Genomic DNA, 13,261 nt, shown 5'->3' with positions numbered 1-13,261 from the left:
TCGATAGCAAATTGTCCAGGAATATTACCAGTAAAAGATATCAAAAGATTTATCAGCCCCTGAATGGGGCCATATTTCACGAGGGGGCTTTGATCTAACTATCCGTGGTAAGCATATAAGCCATATTCACTTTCCCTTCCAATGTTTGCTGTATCATTAAGATTTCATAAATTTTCTACACACTGTTGCCTGGAACATATTTAAAGCATTGAGAATAGCCTCTCGACGTGAGTAATAGGGGGGCCTGTAATTTTCTGTCGTCTCATTGATTCTGGCAAATCGTGTTTTCCTCGGATTATTTTATGCTTGGGAAGTACTGACACGACCTGATACAAAACTTCAGAAGTCAAAGTGCAATCAGGGGTCAGAACCTCCACGCATACACCAGCGCCCTCTACCGTCACTAGCTGGCAGCAAACAGCACTAGACAGACATTAACAAGCACTAGACATCGACAAACAGAAACTAGTGCAGTTTAAAGCCACTAACCACGCTAAACAGATAGTAACCTACGCTAACCGCCTGTGACGAGGGCTGACCTTTGTCAATGACCCGTGAATCTCGGACTCGTTCCTGGAACCTTTGATCCGCGTTGCAGAGATTCAGCTATGTAGAGTATTTTATTTCTGTCGATTACCAGAGCTTCGCTAATCATACTGAAGTTGATAATATATATATAACCATGTACTCGTTGCCAACTGCTTCTTTATTTACTTACTTTCCTAATATTTAAGGGGATTATTCTTTCTTCGTTTTCTTTATTCCTCACTTCCAACTCACTTTCTTCAATTCTCTTCAGCGTCCTTGATATGTTATGAGAAAAGTAATGTTATAACTAAAAAAACCCCAGATGATTATTATTTCATAATTGGTTCAACGAAATTTATTTTCCGAACACTCACCTGGGGACAAAGGACAACTATTACCCAGGTACACTTTCATCCCTTCACCAACCCACACACTATCATCTCCTGACCCTTCAGCCTTTATCGCCCTCTCATCCACTAGAGATTTGTGTGAACTGGCTGTTAGCCACTTTAATAAAGCAGTCGGTGTCTCCGTTATCCGCCTAATCCTCTCTAGCACTTCTCTTAGTAGCACAACATCCTGTCAGGTGACGACGAAGACCTCTCTCCACGTTGCTAGCCATTCCGGAACAGAACATCGTCTAGAAAGTTCAACAGCCAAACCTTTCTCGCCTCGCTTACGTTTGTATCTCGTTTGTTTAGACTCTGTGGGTCCACGTGCAGGTCTCAAGTGGGGACAACTCCAGATGCAAGACAATAACCCTTATTGTCAGGGACTGTGGTGATCGTACCGCCTATGTAAAATTATCTCCCTTACATACTTAAAACGAACGATCATCTCATCAGTACTCGTGGGGTAGTGACATCTACCAAGTTATCCCCCTTTTCTGCCCTGTAGTGAGCTCTGCTCAGTTGACTCAGACTGCGAGTCGTTTTCAGAAGTCAATACCTGTCTCTGATTTGCTGCCCCCTGTCTGTCAGTTCAAGAATTTTAGAAAGGTCAACGTCGACGACAGCGTGCCTCTGACGTCACGTCACGTCACCATGGCTCATGTCGCTCATGCCACGAACATTCGCCGCGTCAGCTGTGGGTCAGTAGGGAGACCAGCGGACAGGGCTGTGTTGTCACCCAGGTGTTCCCTGAAAGTGTGTAGGTGGGAGTGTGTGTGTGTGTAAGGAGGGACGAGGGGTATCTGGTCTTTTCAGCTTGTTGGCAAAACGAGAGAAAGAACCGTGTTGTCATATATAATAATAATGGCTGCATAGTCAGGGCCTGTTGAAAACATTTGTACCTGTCCCAGTAACAAACTACCTGGTCAGCTGGATTGCCAGCTAATGTTCATTTACTTAATTATCTAGTTTGTAGTAGTTCCCAGACATGACGGAGGATTGGATTGTTAACGAGAGTTGGCCGTGTGTCCTCACGACCATCGACCTGTCCGTACGGCGCGGTGTTGATGATCAGTCCCTGTCCTGTGTGTCATGTCCGCGACAAGTGTACACCTGGGCTGGACACTACCTCACCTCCAGCTGCGGGGTCTGACGCTGACTGCCGGCATCAGCGTGACGCTAAATCACGCGCTCCCTGTGATTAGTGACTGCAGACGACAGCTTAGTGTTGCCGTGTCACACGTCAGGGACACCGAGCGAGAAATTTGTAGCTAGACCTGTTTATTGCACCTAATGACATTACTGCGCGGCTCCTCTTTTTTGTGTATTCCCTTTTAGTCTTTCTTTCATTTCTTTATCTTTTGTTCTATTTCCATGTTTATTGAAGTTTTTGTCTCAAATAATAAAGACTGTCGGCAGGGTTCGTGCGAGAGAGAGGCAGAAACAATCTCACTATTTTTCTGTCTCATCCATGACAAGTGCAGCTCAGTCTTGATGACAGGAAGCTGACAACTGTTAGTGTGTGCGGCCCCGGGGTGACTTGCTGAACTTGTGGAAAAGTGTCATTCGTGTAAACAATGGACATGCTTCCAGAGAAATGTCTCCATCCACGATTTTGGACTTAGCTCGAATCGAAGAACAACGAGAAAGGTGATATCTATTAAAAACAAATGCTGTTGTGTAGAGTTCTTAGCATCCATGGAAGCAGCCAGTCTAAGATATCCGGGTCTCAACTTGTTTGTAGGCTTGACTGTAGCCATGGGTGTGTCTTCAGTAGAAGGGGTCAAGCGGGGGACTTCGGCACGTGACCAAGATGTAAGCAAGCTTCCAGAGTTTGCCATCCTCCGGTCTCAGACGGAATTTACTGATAGGTGTCCTTACCTGTGCACGTCACAGTATCATGTTAGATTGTACATTGCTCAGTCTGTGGTTGCATCTCTCAGCTTATAATAATTTATCACTAAGCAGAAAAAAGGAATAAAAAAATCACTCTACAAGGACATCACTACAGACTGGCATGGTTAGACAACTCCGACAGCTTCAGCATGACGTTTTTATGACTTCCGGGTCTGGAAGCAGCACTGCGTGTCCCGGAAGACGACACTGCGCACACAATGGAGGCATGTCCAACTGGCTGATAAGTCTCTCGCCTTTAAAAAAAAAAAAAAGCCACCGTGGAGGGTCGTGAAAGAAAAACCCTGATTTACGCCCAGCTCTTAGGCCGGACATCTGTGTTTACTGGTCCATTTTAGGGCCGGTCATGGTCGGTTCATATTTCGAGGCCAAAAGGTTACAGGGGAAGGTCGCTGGGCGGCTGCGATATTAAAGGGAGTATATTACCACGTGATGTGGGCCCGGACCCACCTTTAGTTCGCACCACAGCGCACCCTGTTAATCCCCAACGTGTTACGGCAAAGCCTCGGGATAATCCCTAACTACAGGGTAGAGGTACCCACCGCCCTCAACCAGTGCTGGACGTCGTCTGGTCAATCGCCACGGACCGCAGATGAGGCGTGACGAAGGAAGGGGTTAGAGTTCAGCGAGTTTGTAGACAAAAGATGCGCAGAGATTCTGTTGCGGCCACTAACCAGGGTACGTGCTTGGTACCCAGACTCGCTAAATTTTATCTTTCAAGGCTGTGTAGAAGGAAGTGAGGTGGGGTGGAATTTCCAAACGCTACCGACTGTGTAGATAATCGCCAGACGTATCTTTGATATTTGATGGTATTTTCTGAGTTTTATTCGTATATTTTCTTCTCTCCTTTCCTTTCTTTCCTTCTGTCATGCATAAACGTACGTACTTGAAGAAATGTACAGACTTTTTTTTTTGAATGCGATCTATGATATAAACTATCTCAGTAACCTTTCCGCACTAGGTCCCATCACCTACAGCTTGCACGTTAAATTCAAATTTGTCTTTATGTTAACTAGTGATTTGTTCAGCTTTGAAGTTCACTATTTTAATTAATGATATAATTAACAAGATGTTCAGTAAACAACGTGTAAACCTTTCAGAAAGTGTTGACAGCTCCCCGGCTTCCTAATGCTGATTCTTTTTTTTTTTTTTTTTTTGCAGTGCTGAAAGCTGGAGTGGCCATCACTCAGTCATTTGACCAGCATCGTCTGACAACAACAGGTGATCAACGAATCCCTTGTGTGCCTCACTCCCGTGTCACGCGCCAAGGCGCTCCAGGTGCGAAATACCGCACATGCCAGTACACACGTGGAAAAAAAAATAGTTTTCAGTTCCGGTGCAGGCACACCTCCATAATGTTGCCTTCCTCCTCACCTTTCTCACCCCACCTCACAACCCCTCCCGAACGAGGCGTCTCCAGGATTTAGTAAATCTTGTCCACTTCTGTGTGTTTGTTGTCATTTGGCTGTTTGTGCTTGGCAACACGGCTAAACAAGGGGGGAAATCGTCCGCCTGACCCTGGGGTCGCTTCTGGAAACGTTTGGCCACGTAGTCCGCGCCTTGTTGATTGGAACATTCTCGCTTTGATGTGAAACTTCACGCGAAAACATCATTGGAAGAAAACGAGTAAGGTGGCGGTTGACCGGTAGTTTCCGGTGCATACAAGGCTAACAAGAGAACTTTTTTTTTTCTTGTAGGCGAGACTGGGTACATCCTTCGCGGTCAACTTGTCAATGTTAGTAATGTTGTATGTGTTTATGTTGGGTAGGAAGCTTCTGTGAGCGAATATAGATGGTGTATGTGTCCTGAGAAGCAAAGCAAAGCAGATGTAGGAATATGCAGGACTAGTGGAAATAAAAAGGTTAAAAAAAAACAAAAGTCAAGCTGAGAGGAACTATTTAATTTTATTTGGTGGATGTGATCCCAAAGAACATTTTAACTATACACAGTATCCAAAAATATATAAAACAATGACATTCTGCAGACTGTGGTGAAAAAATATGCAAAATGGCAAACAATCACAGAGACATTTTACTCAGTTATTAAACAAAAGAGACTCTAAGAACTGTGCTGCTAAAAACTTGTATAATATATAACTGTTTCGTATCAATAAACACACAGACAACAACATTGAATGAAAATATTTATTTATTCATTATATGAAACATAATCAGTCAATTTTATCATTTTAACAACAAGAATTTTAGCTTGGACTGACACAACCCATGTTTTCAAACTTTAGACAAAGGATATCAGAGGGAAAAAAAGTCTGTATCGCGTGTATTGAATGCATGCAAGTCTCGTGGACTGAGCCAGTTTGCAAAAAGTGACACAGGAGATGGATTGTTGATTGTTAACACTTTAAAGATAGTGGAATCAGAGAGTGGATAGGAAAAGACTAATTAAAGTAAGGGTTAATAAGACCAAGAAGGGGGTTGGAGAGCGTTCACGAGTGTTGAACAAGTCTTGTCAGTTCGTGGGGTCATAACTTTGCCAGGTCAAGATGGTTGCAATGCTGTCGAATGTGTAGTTTGGCCAGTCAGCCACGACCCCCTTAGCACGTGGACGAGTAAGGTGAACAACATTTTACGCGAAACATTTCATAAATTTTCTCGCATCGATCAGCCCAGCATATTACCGCCCTTTGACGACAGATGGCGCTCGATGACTCGCTGGGAAGACCTTGCGGCAGCATATAAGATCATAAACTCATCATCATTTTTGCGGTACAGACACCTCAGTGTCTTGCTGGTGGCTGCTGGGGCATCTGTCGCCTGACGAGCTTGTTAGGCGGACAAGTGTTTATTCGCCTCTAAGATGACAGTTGAAACACGAGGCGAGAAAACAGATAGGCAACATGTCGTCAGACAGGGAGTGGGGTGGGCTGGGGTGGGGCTCCTGGACAAGCAAGGTCGGAGGATGGGGAGAGAAATGAAGAAATCTCATCTCACTGCTGTAGTCGCCATTACTGTGGTACAACGATCTCCTGACCCGTTGTTCTTTGATGATGGCCTTCAGTAGACTTTGTATCCCATGTAGATGAAGGGCTAGGTGTAAAAGAAAATAGGACATGTTTATGTTATTAGACTTGTTAATAAACAATTGTCCATTGTCTCTTTCTCTCCAAAGATCCTGTAAACCAGGAAGGAAAATATCCGGCCTGCGAGGGCGTATAAGGCTCGTGAAATCATTTTATGGGCCCGGCCAAGGCAGTACTCGAAATTCAGTAAATCTAGGAAGTTGTTTCATAGCAACATGTATTTATACTTGACAAAATATAGCAGGCTAATTTTTGTGGATAATTTAGTATGATTATATAACTAACTAAATGGATCTTGAGGGAAAAGGTTTTCCACTCATGATGTGGAAAATACAAGCAATTCAAGGTTGTAAAAAAGAAGGAAGATGACACATCGCATCTCTGTGTGTACCCGCTGGCAGTCTGTTTGCATCTGCTATGTGTTTACTTGGTAATACGTATTTAGACATACCCGTTCCTTCCTTTATCTATTTTCCACTTGAAACGGACCTCTGACCTAAAGTATTTCGAGTATGTCTCTCTCTTTCTCTTCCTCCCTCCACGAAAAGAAGCTTATGACCAGGCACGAAATGTTCGTATACGTCAACAGAGAAGGAGGGAGAAAGAGAGAGATGGGGCAGGTAGGAAAGATTAATTAAGGTTTTCCATGCTGGACACGTCTTACCTGAAGCCTATTCGCTGATGTCATAATTAACTCTTCAGTGGGTTCAATGCGACACCTGCCCCACCGGTGACGTGTTGACTGCGCGCCTGTGGGGTTACAAGAGTGCAGGTGCTAGCCAGGTAGGATGCCTCTGGTTATTGGGCAATAAGCTGTCAAAGCTTACACTGCTGCTCATCTGTAAATTAGTATGGTGGCACTGACGAGCTAATGAACACAGCAAACTGGTGCACATTACGGCTTGTTTATAGGACAGCAAAAGAGAGAGATGGGGATGGAAACAAGAGAGGAAAAGATAAAAAAATAAATGCTGGAATAGTGGAGAGAAAGTGTGGCGATGAAAAAACAAGCAAAAAGGAAAATAAACTCTAAGTTCTTATGTGCACGTGTCTGCATGTCTAACCCTGTCTGTCTGAGAAAATGTACACTTCACTTTCTGTATTTTCAAAAAAAAAATTTGCACCCTACTAGTTCTTTAATGCTAGTGACTTAACACAACAGCGGGAGAAATTATCGTCTCATGACCCAAAAAAAGAGAAGCAACAAAGGAAACTACTCTTGCAGAAAATTTTTTATTTGAACAAACTACTTAAGATACTAAAAGATTAATCTCGTTTCATCAAGAGATACACTTTCCAAACATGTCACATGTCTTGTAATAATAAAGAACAATAGGCGAGAGGGCTTGTAAAATAGAAAAAGAAGAGGTTGTGTGTGTGTTTACGAGGCTCATTAGAATAACGAAATGTTTGCACGCGCCAGCAGTTGTTCCCTGATTTAGTGAGAGTCATCCAGGTATGCTTGTCTCACAACCTCCTCGATTAGCGTATTTCGCGTGAGTCGCCATAAATCTCACAGTCAGCATTCAAGCGCCTGCAGGCTGAGGGCAGAATGATTTTGTTTACAGCACAACGCGCCACGTAAACCGGTGGGGGACTGGGGGCAGGGAGGGGGGGCAGGAAGGGGAGGGAGGTGGACACATCTGATCCGATTTAAAATAGACCACTGACATCAACTCTCGTCAGCGTTCGTCTCCACGGGGCGACGTCGTCAGGGAGGTCGAGATGCTTGAGACGGGGATGTGGAAGCTGGGGGGTGAGAGGGCGGAGGGTGCGGAGGAAGAGAAGGAAGGGACCTAAAAGAATAACGAGTGTAACGAGGGTGGTAGGATTTATATATACACACACACGTACAAATAGACAAACTGACAAACTTACTGCAGACACGTAAGGATTTACCAATATACGGGCAGACATACAGACGTACTTAAAATGAACACACATACCTGTCTTGTACTATGGAGATTCTCAATGGTAAAAAAAAATGGCGACGCTAGATATAACGGACTGACAAAGAAGAATACAACTTACTGTTCTGACCATAAACTATCATATTTTTATGGCGTTTGTTGTGCTTGCTCCAGTTTTGGTTTGCTCCCTTTGGGCTCGGCTTGTTTGAAAAGAAAATGACTGTCTCTTTGTTTACTTTTTTGTTTAAGTTCATTTGTATTTCTCAGCAGTGTTTGTGTCTCTCTCGTGAAACTTGATCTTTTGAGTCTGAAGTTAGTTGTGTCTGGATTTCATTAGGTCAGGGGTCGGCGGACGTCTGTGGACCTCAAAATGTGAGGTGCACTAGTTGTTTTTCGTTAAACCTAGGGTTATTTTATTGAATACAACTTATTGTTAGAAAGGGCAACATATAACAGTAAAACACAGACATCACAAAGCATGATGTAGTCATGTTGAAAGCGTGGGCGGCAGCAACAAGTGGACAGAAGGATTTTTTTTTTAAACAGATGTTAGAGATAGATAATTTGCCAAGAAGGCATCGCAGTTTTCAGACTAAAATCTGAAATGCCATTAGCACAAAACATCAGGGTATTGCAGTGAATATTCCGAAGAAGAAAGGGCAGAAAAGTCAGACCAATTGGCCGAACAGTTAGAAAAACAACAAAATAATTTACAGAGTAAAACCCAGCAGACGACAGCAAAAGTGAGATGTAATATTACAAAAGAAAACAAAGACAGCAAGTTCCTAAAGAAGTGCAGGCTTGATGTGGTGGTCATCGTGTATCCAGAGAACAAAAAGGACTTTGAGAACATTATCTTATCCATGACAACAACGACTCGCCAATAGAACACATGGAACACAATTTTTGGAACAGCTGATGGATAAGTAATTTGACAGGTGTTCACTCGATGATAGTACAGATGTAACTGATCCTGCACAGCTGCTTATTTTTATCCGTGGAGTTAAAGATGACTATAACATAACCAGGAACTGCTTTCCATAGAGTTAATGAAAGGCACTAAAAGAGTTTGCAAGGATGTGAAAGTGAAATGATGCATCCAGAAGCATGGACTTCCATAGGGTGAATTGAAAGTTTGAGATTTTGAAAGGGTCGTGAACGAATTCTAACAACTTCCATTTTACATTAAATTCGTTAAGTGAACACCACAATGTACGTATGTTTTCATCCCATTTTAACTAGGTTTGTTGTATAGTCACGTGACGTGCATTTTTGATGTTACCAGTCCGCCGCCTGGTTTAAATTTGGAGACCGACCCGTGAAAAGAAGACTGTGTCCACCACCTGCATTAGCCGTCTGAGCTGTTGTTTGCACTTTGTGACTTGCTACATCGGTCGTCGACGTTAATCTGTACTCACCTGTGGACTGTGCAGATGACTGTCCGTTTCATCTCGACAGCTGGTCTTCATATGTGACCACCAACAACAACACATTTGTTTTCTTCTTTCTTCTCCCTCTTCCTGCTTCGACAAATCCGGTCTCTTCCCTTCTTTTTCAGCCTGATGTTAATAGGCCAAAAGTAAAAAACAAAAACAAAAAACAACTGCTTGATGTTTATGCGCCTTCTGTCTGCAATAACCGAACTGCTTCGTAAAGATTTATTTTTCGCCATTATGACTGCAGACACTGGAAGGAGAATCATTGAGTAGAACTTCAGCATGTTATTATGAACTTTTCAAGGTCTAGTGCCGTCCTGAGCAGGTTACGCAATGAAAGTTGTGCCAACGCCTGCACCTGACTCACTTGGAGTTTGTTTTGTTTTTTATACGCGCCGAGTGTCAACGAGGGCTTCTTTACGGGGACAAGCTAATCATAGCAGGTTAATGGCATGACCTTTCAATAGCATCGCCTGCGGCCACTCCTCGGCCTCTTGTCATCCATGATACAGCGAGCAAACACCTTAGTTTGTGTGCCGGGCGCCGCCTCTCTCTCATTTTGTACAAACAGTCGTGCTCCTCATATGCTCCTCACAGGTCATTTGCACCTCCTGCGAAAAAAAGAAAAAGAGAGCTCTTCCTGGGGCCCGGACAGCAGCGAGTACGTGCCCTTGCTGCGAGCCCTGCAGGAAATAGGTGGCGCTTGCCACACAGATGTGTATCCATGTCACAGACATTCCGGCTTGGGCGCGCGTGCCGTCTGGTTTGTGTCGCATCATTCATCCAAGTATTATTTCAAATATTCTTTTCTTTGTGTCGGCGGCATACCTGGGGGACTTCGCACTGCTAGCCTCCTACGTGCGAGTCGGGCCATGAAGCTCATTGTGTCACGGCAACAGACCCGAGGGCAAAAGCTGTCCTAACACTCCGACAAAAACATCAGCACATAGCTCGGGGATTAGTAATAATGTTCATTTTACTCCGACACCTCTCTCTCTCTGGATCGTCACTGTGGCATCGTTCTCGTGTGAGGCTGAGAATGGCAGGTCCTCGATTGGTTTCTATAGATTGGGACATTTCAATTTTTCTTTTTCAAGAGCAGACTTGATTGATATTTGGCAATTGGTGAGGAAAGCAACCTACTCCTAGTATGTGGTTGACTACTGTGCAACTAGGTCTGTCGTATTACAGGAGACGATTGACCTTTGTATTGCAGGATACCCATGACCGTTGTATTGCAGGATATCTAAGACGATTGAAGCGCGAGATACCAAGTCATGCCCCCATCAAACATGTGGAGTACACTGACAAAAGTCAATTAATATGTAGAAGCAAGAAAGGCGATAACAGGGACCAAGTCAACTGTTTAACGGTTGTGAAACCAGAGAAAAAATTGCAAATGTGTGTCCGGTACCTTATCATAAAATACCTGCAGGAACAGTGAGGTTCACTCGTATGGTGTCGGTTAGAAGAGAAACTTATCTTGAAATGTGTTATTTTCTTTACCGCTTTATATCATTGTTTATTATTGTATGTGTATTGATTATAGCGTGTTCGTCTCTCTTTCTCAAATATACACTCGGAGGGAGGGAGTTGGGGACATATTGAAAAAGGAAGAACAGAGATATACAAAACCAATTCACCTTCACTTAAGAATGTAAACGGTGTATTAAAAAAAAGTCATGCCAAGAACAGAACCGCCAGATAAGGTGAGTCTAGTTTAGTGCAATCGCCAGGTTAGCGTTAAGATTTTACAACCTTCCCGACAGCCACCCCTACCCTCCCACCCCAGTATTTACGACATAAATGTTCGATCTTGTCAGGGTGCAGCCAAACACGCTGGCACATAATGTCTACATGCAGGTACAGATATACGACAGTAAGCGAGCGTTAAATGTGCAGACAGGTACAAACACGCATGAGAATGGTAAGAAAGGTGTGTGTGTGTGGTGGCGAGTGTCACGTGCACCAGTCACGTACCTCGTGCCTTCTTTTACTGCGAACACCGTAACAATGTCACACCATGTGTTCTCATGCTCAAGCTGCCTTTCTTCTGGCTTCAAGCTGTTTTTAAATAACACGACAAGGGTTGCTGGGTTACTTAAGTACCAAAGTTCTTTTTCCCAATTATAAACTTGTAAACTTCGGGAGGCAAGTGTACTGAAGATTTCTTAAAAAGCCTTTATGTATGGAAAAAAAACCGCCACAACCACGTGATATCTTTCGCTATGAATGTACGCATGTTGGTATTTTGGGGGATTTTTCTCCCCTCGCAAAGATTTTTCACTTTTGGGGCATCGCGAGTAAAGTCAATAAATCTGCCTTACATTTGAGAAGTTTTATCGCTGGCTCCCCAGGATCAGATACTGTTTGCAGACCTACATTGTCTGTGACACCATGTTGGAAAGTTTCCCGGGCGAATCTTTCATCGAGGATGTCATCTAATTTGTCCATCATGTCTTCCACGCCTGCCGCAAAACGTTTCGCCTGTGTTTTGCTTTCTGTATTTGTTTTTCGTGCTGAAGTTTTTATATTCAAAAAAAGAAGCACAAATAAACATTTTTAAGTAACTTTCTTGTCTGCGGCTGCTTGAAACCATGGGATCTTGCTATTCTCCACCTGAGTTTCTACACGGAGGTAGTCAAGTCAGCATTCCTTTTCTTCCTGGTGATGATGAAGTGATGTTGAATAAGATGAGGTTGCGTGAAGTGTTTAGAAAATGAAAACAATTTTAAAGAAGTAGGTAGCAACGGGACTTAGTACTGAATTGTCTTTTGACTCTTTTTCGAAACCTAAAAATGTACAGTTGTTCAGTTGGTCCACCTATTCTTCTTCGAAATATACCCCTCATGAACAAAATGTCTTCAAGTGTCAGATAAAAACAAACCAAAGAAAATTTATTTTAAAAAAAAACAACAAAATAGTTTTAAATAGATATCTGACTAGAGGCACTTGTCTTACCTGAGGAGATCTTCACCTTCCCGTGCTCGCGTCCAGTGTCAGCCTCAATTGTCCACCCACATATCCTGATGCCAGCGCCATCTGGATGGCAAAGATAACCAAAGAAGAGAGATCGAAATGGGACCAAGTGCTTATCGATGGTCAAAGACGGGCAAGAAAAGCAAGCATTTCTTAGACTTTCTCTGGAACCCTCTAGAACTTTTCCCTGAAGTCCGAGAAAAGAGTACAGATGTGTTTTGTTCGTCTGACACTCCGTGACTCTGTCATCCAATCGAATGTATGGTAACAGCCGGCAAACCTTTGATGGCCGCAACAAGCCTCGAAGACGCCTGTCCCAGGGGTCTGAACCCTGACGCTTTCTGTGGGGAGTAAATTATGTGCCTTGGTTCCGAAGACCAGCAACCATCCCGGCAGACCATCCAGTACAATTACTTCGCACGGCTTCCATCGCTCCTGCTTGACGTTCGTGTCTCCTTTGTTCGTAACTTTGACCAACAGAAAATGGAAGCGGAAGGGAGCTGCAGGACAGCAGTCAGTCGTTGTCTTGGCCACAGTCTCCTCTCAAAGGTCGCTCACTAACGTGGGGGTCAGCGCTGAACTTGCCGTCGTCTGCGAGCACCACACAAGGATGTCTTCGATGCTGGACATCTTTCCCCCTCAGGTCTCTAAATTAACTCACCGAAGACTCACGTGACTTGCACCTTATGACTTTTTGAGATCGCATTGTTGCTTCTGACAAACCTGTCACCGAAACATGGCGAGTCCAACATCTGACTACCGTACACCGATCCGTAGCCCATAGCGACTAACCTTTTATTAAATAGCCCTAGTCATGGTCAATGCGAGTAAAAGATAGATAAATGTAGACACCTGAAAATATTGGAGGAGGGATTAAAAGAGACCCGTGAATTTGGACACCTATGTTAGTGGAGGGACTGAAGCAGACCTGTGGATTTAGACCATCGACTACGGAACTATGCTTAAGTGTAAAATATTTCGATAATTCGGTTACCAACTCTCCAATTATTTTTCAAATGCTCACTTTTCCATTGAGCTTGATTTATCTAAACATAGTTGTGATTC

At 43.6% G+C, this 13,261-nt stretch overlaps 1 long non-coding RNA gene across 1 annotated transcript; it reads right to left on the bottom strand.

The window, feature by feature from the left end:
- Window positions 1–4,606: 4,606 nt before the first annotated feature.
- LOC112576558 lies at window positions 4,607–9,322 on the bottom strand. Its single transcript, XR_003101866.1, has 3 exons — window positions 9,200–9,322; window positions 6,536–6,710; window positions 4,607–5,878 (listed from the first exon to the last, which is right to left on the bottom strand). It is a non-coding gene; the product is annotated as an uncharacterized LOC112576558 (long non-coding RNA).
- Between the last annotated feature and the right edge of the window lie 3,939 nt (window positions 9,323–13,261).

This window comes from Pomacea canaliculata, linkage group LG12 (genome assembly GCF_003073045.1).
Source record: "Pomacea canaliculata isolate SZHN2017 linkage group LG12, ASM307304v1, whole genome shotgun sequence".
Classification (NCBI taxonomy): domain Eukaryota; kingdom Metazoa; phylum Mollusca; class Gastropoda; order Architaenioglossa; family Ampullariidae; genus Pomacea; species Pomacea canaliculata.
The sequence above is the reverse complement of the archived record's forward strand: the minus strand, read 5'-3'. Positions and strand labels throughout refer to the sequence as shown.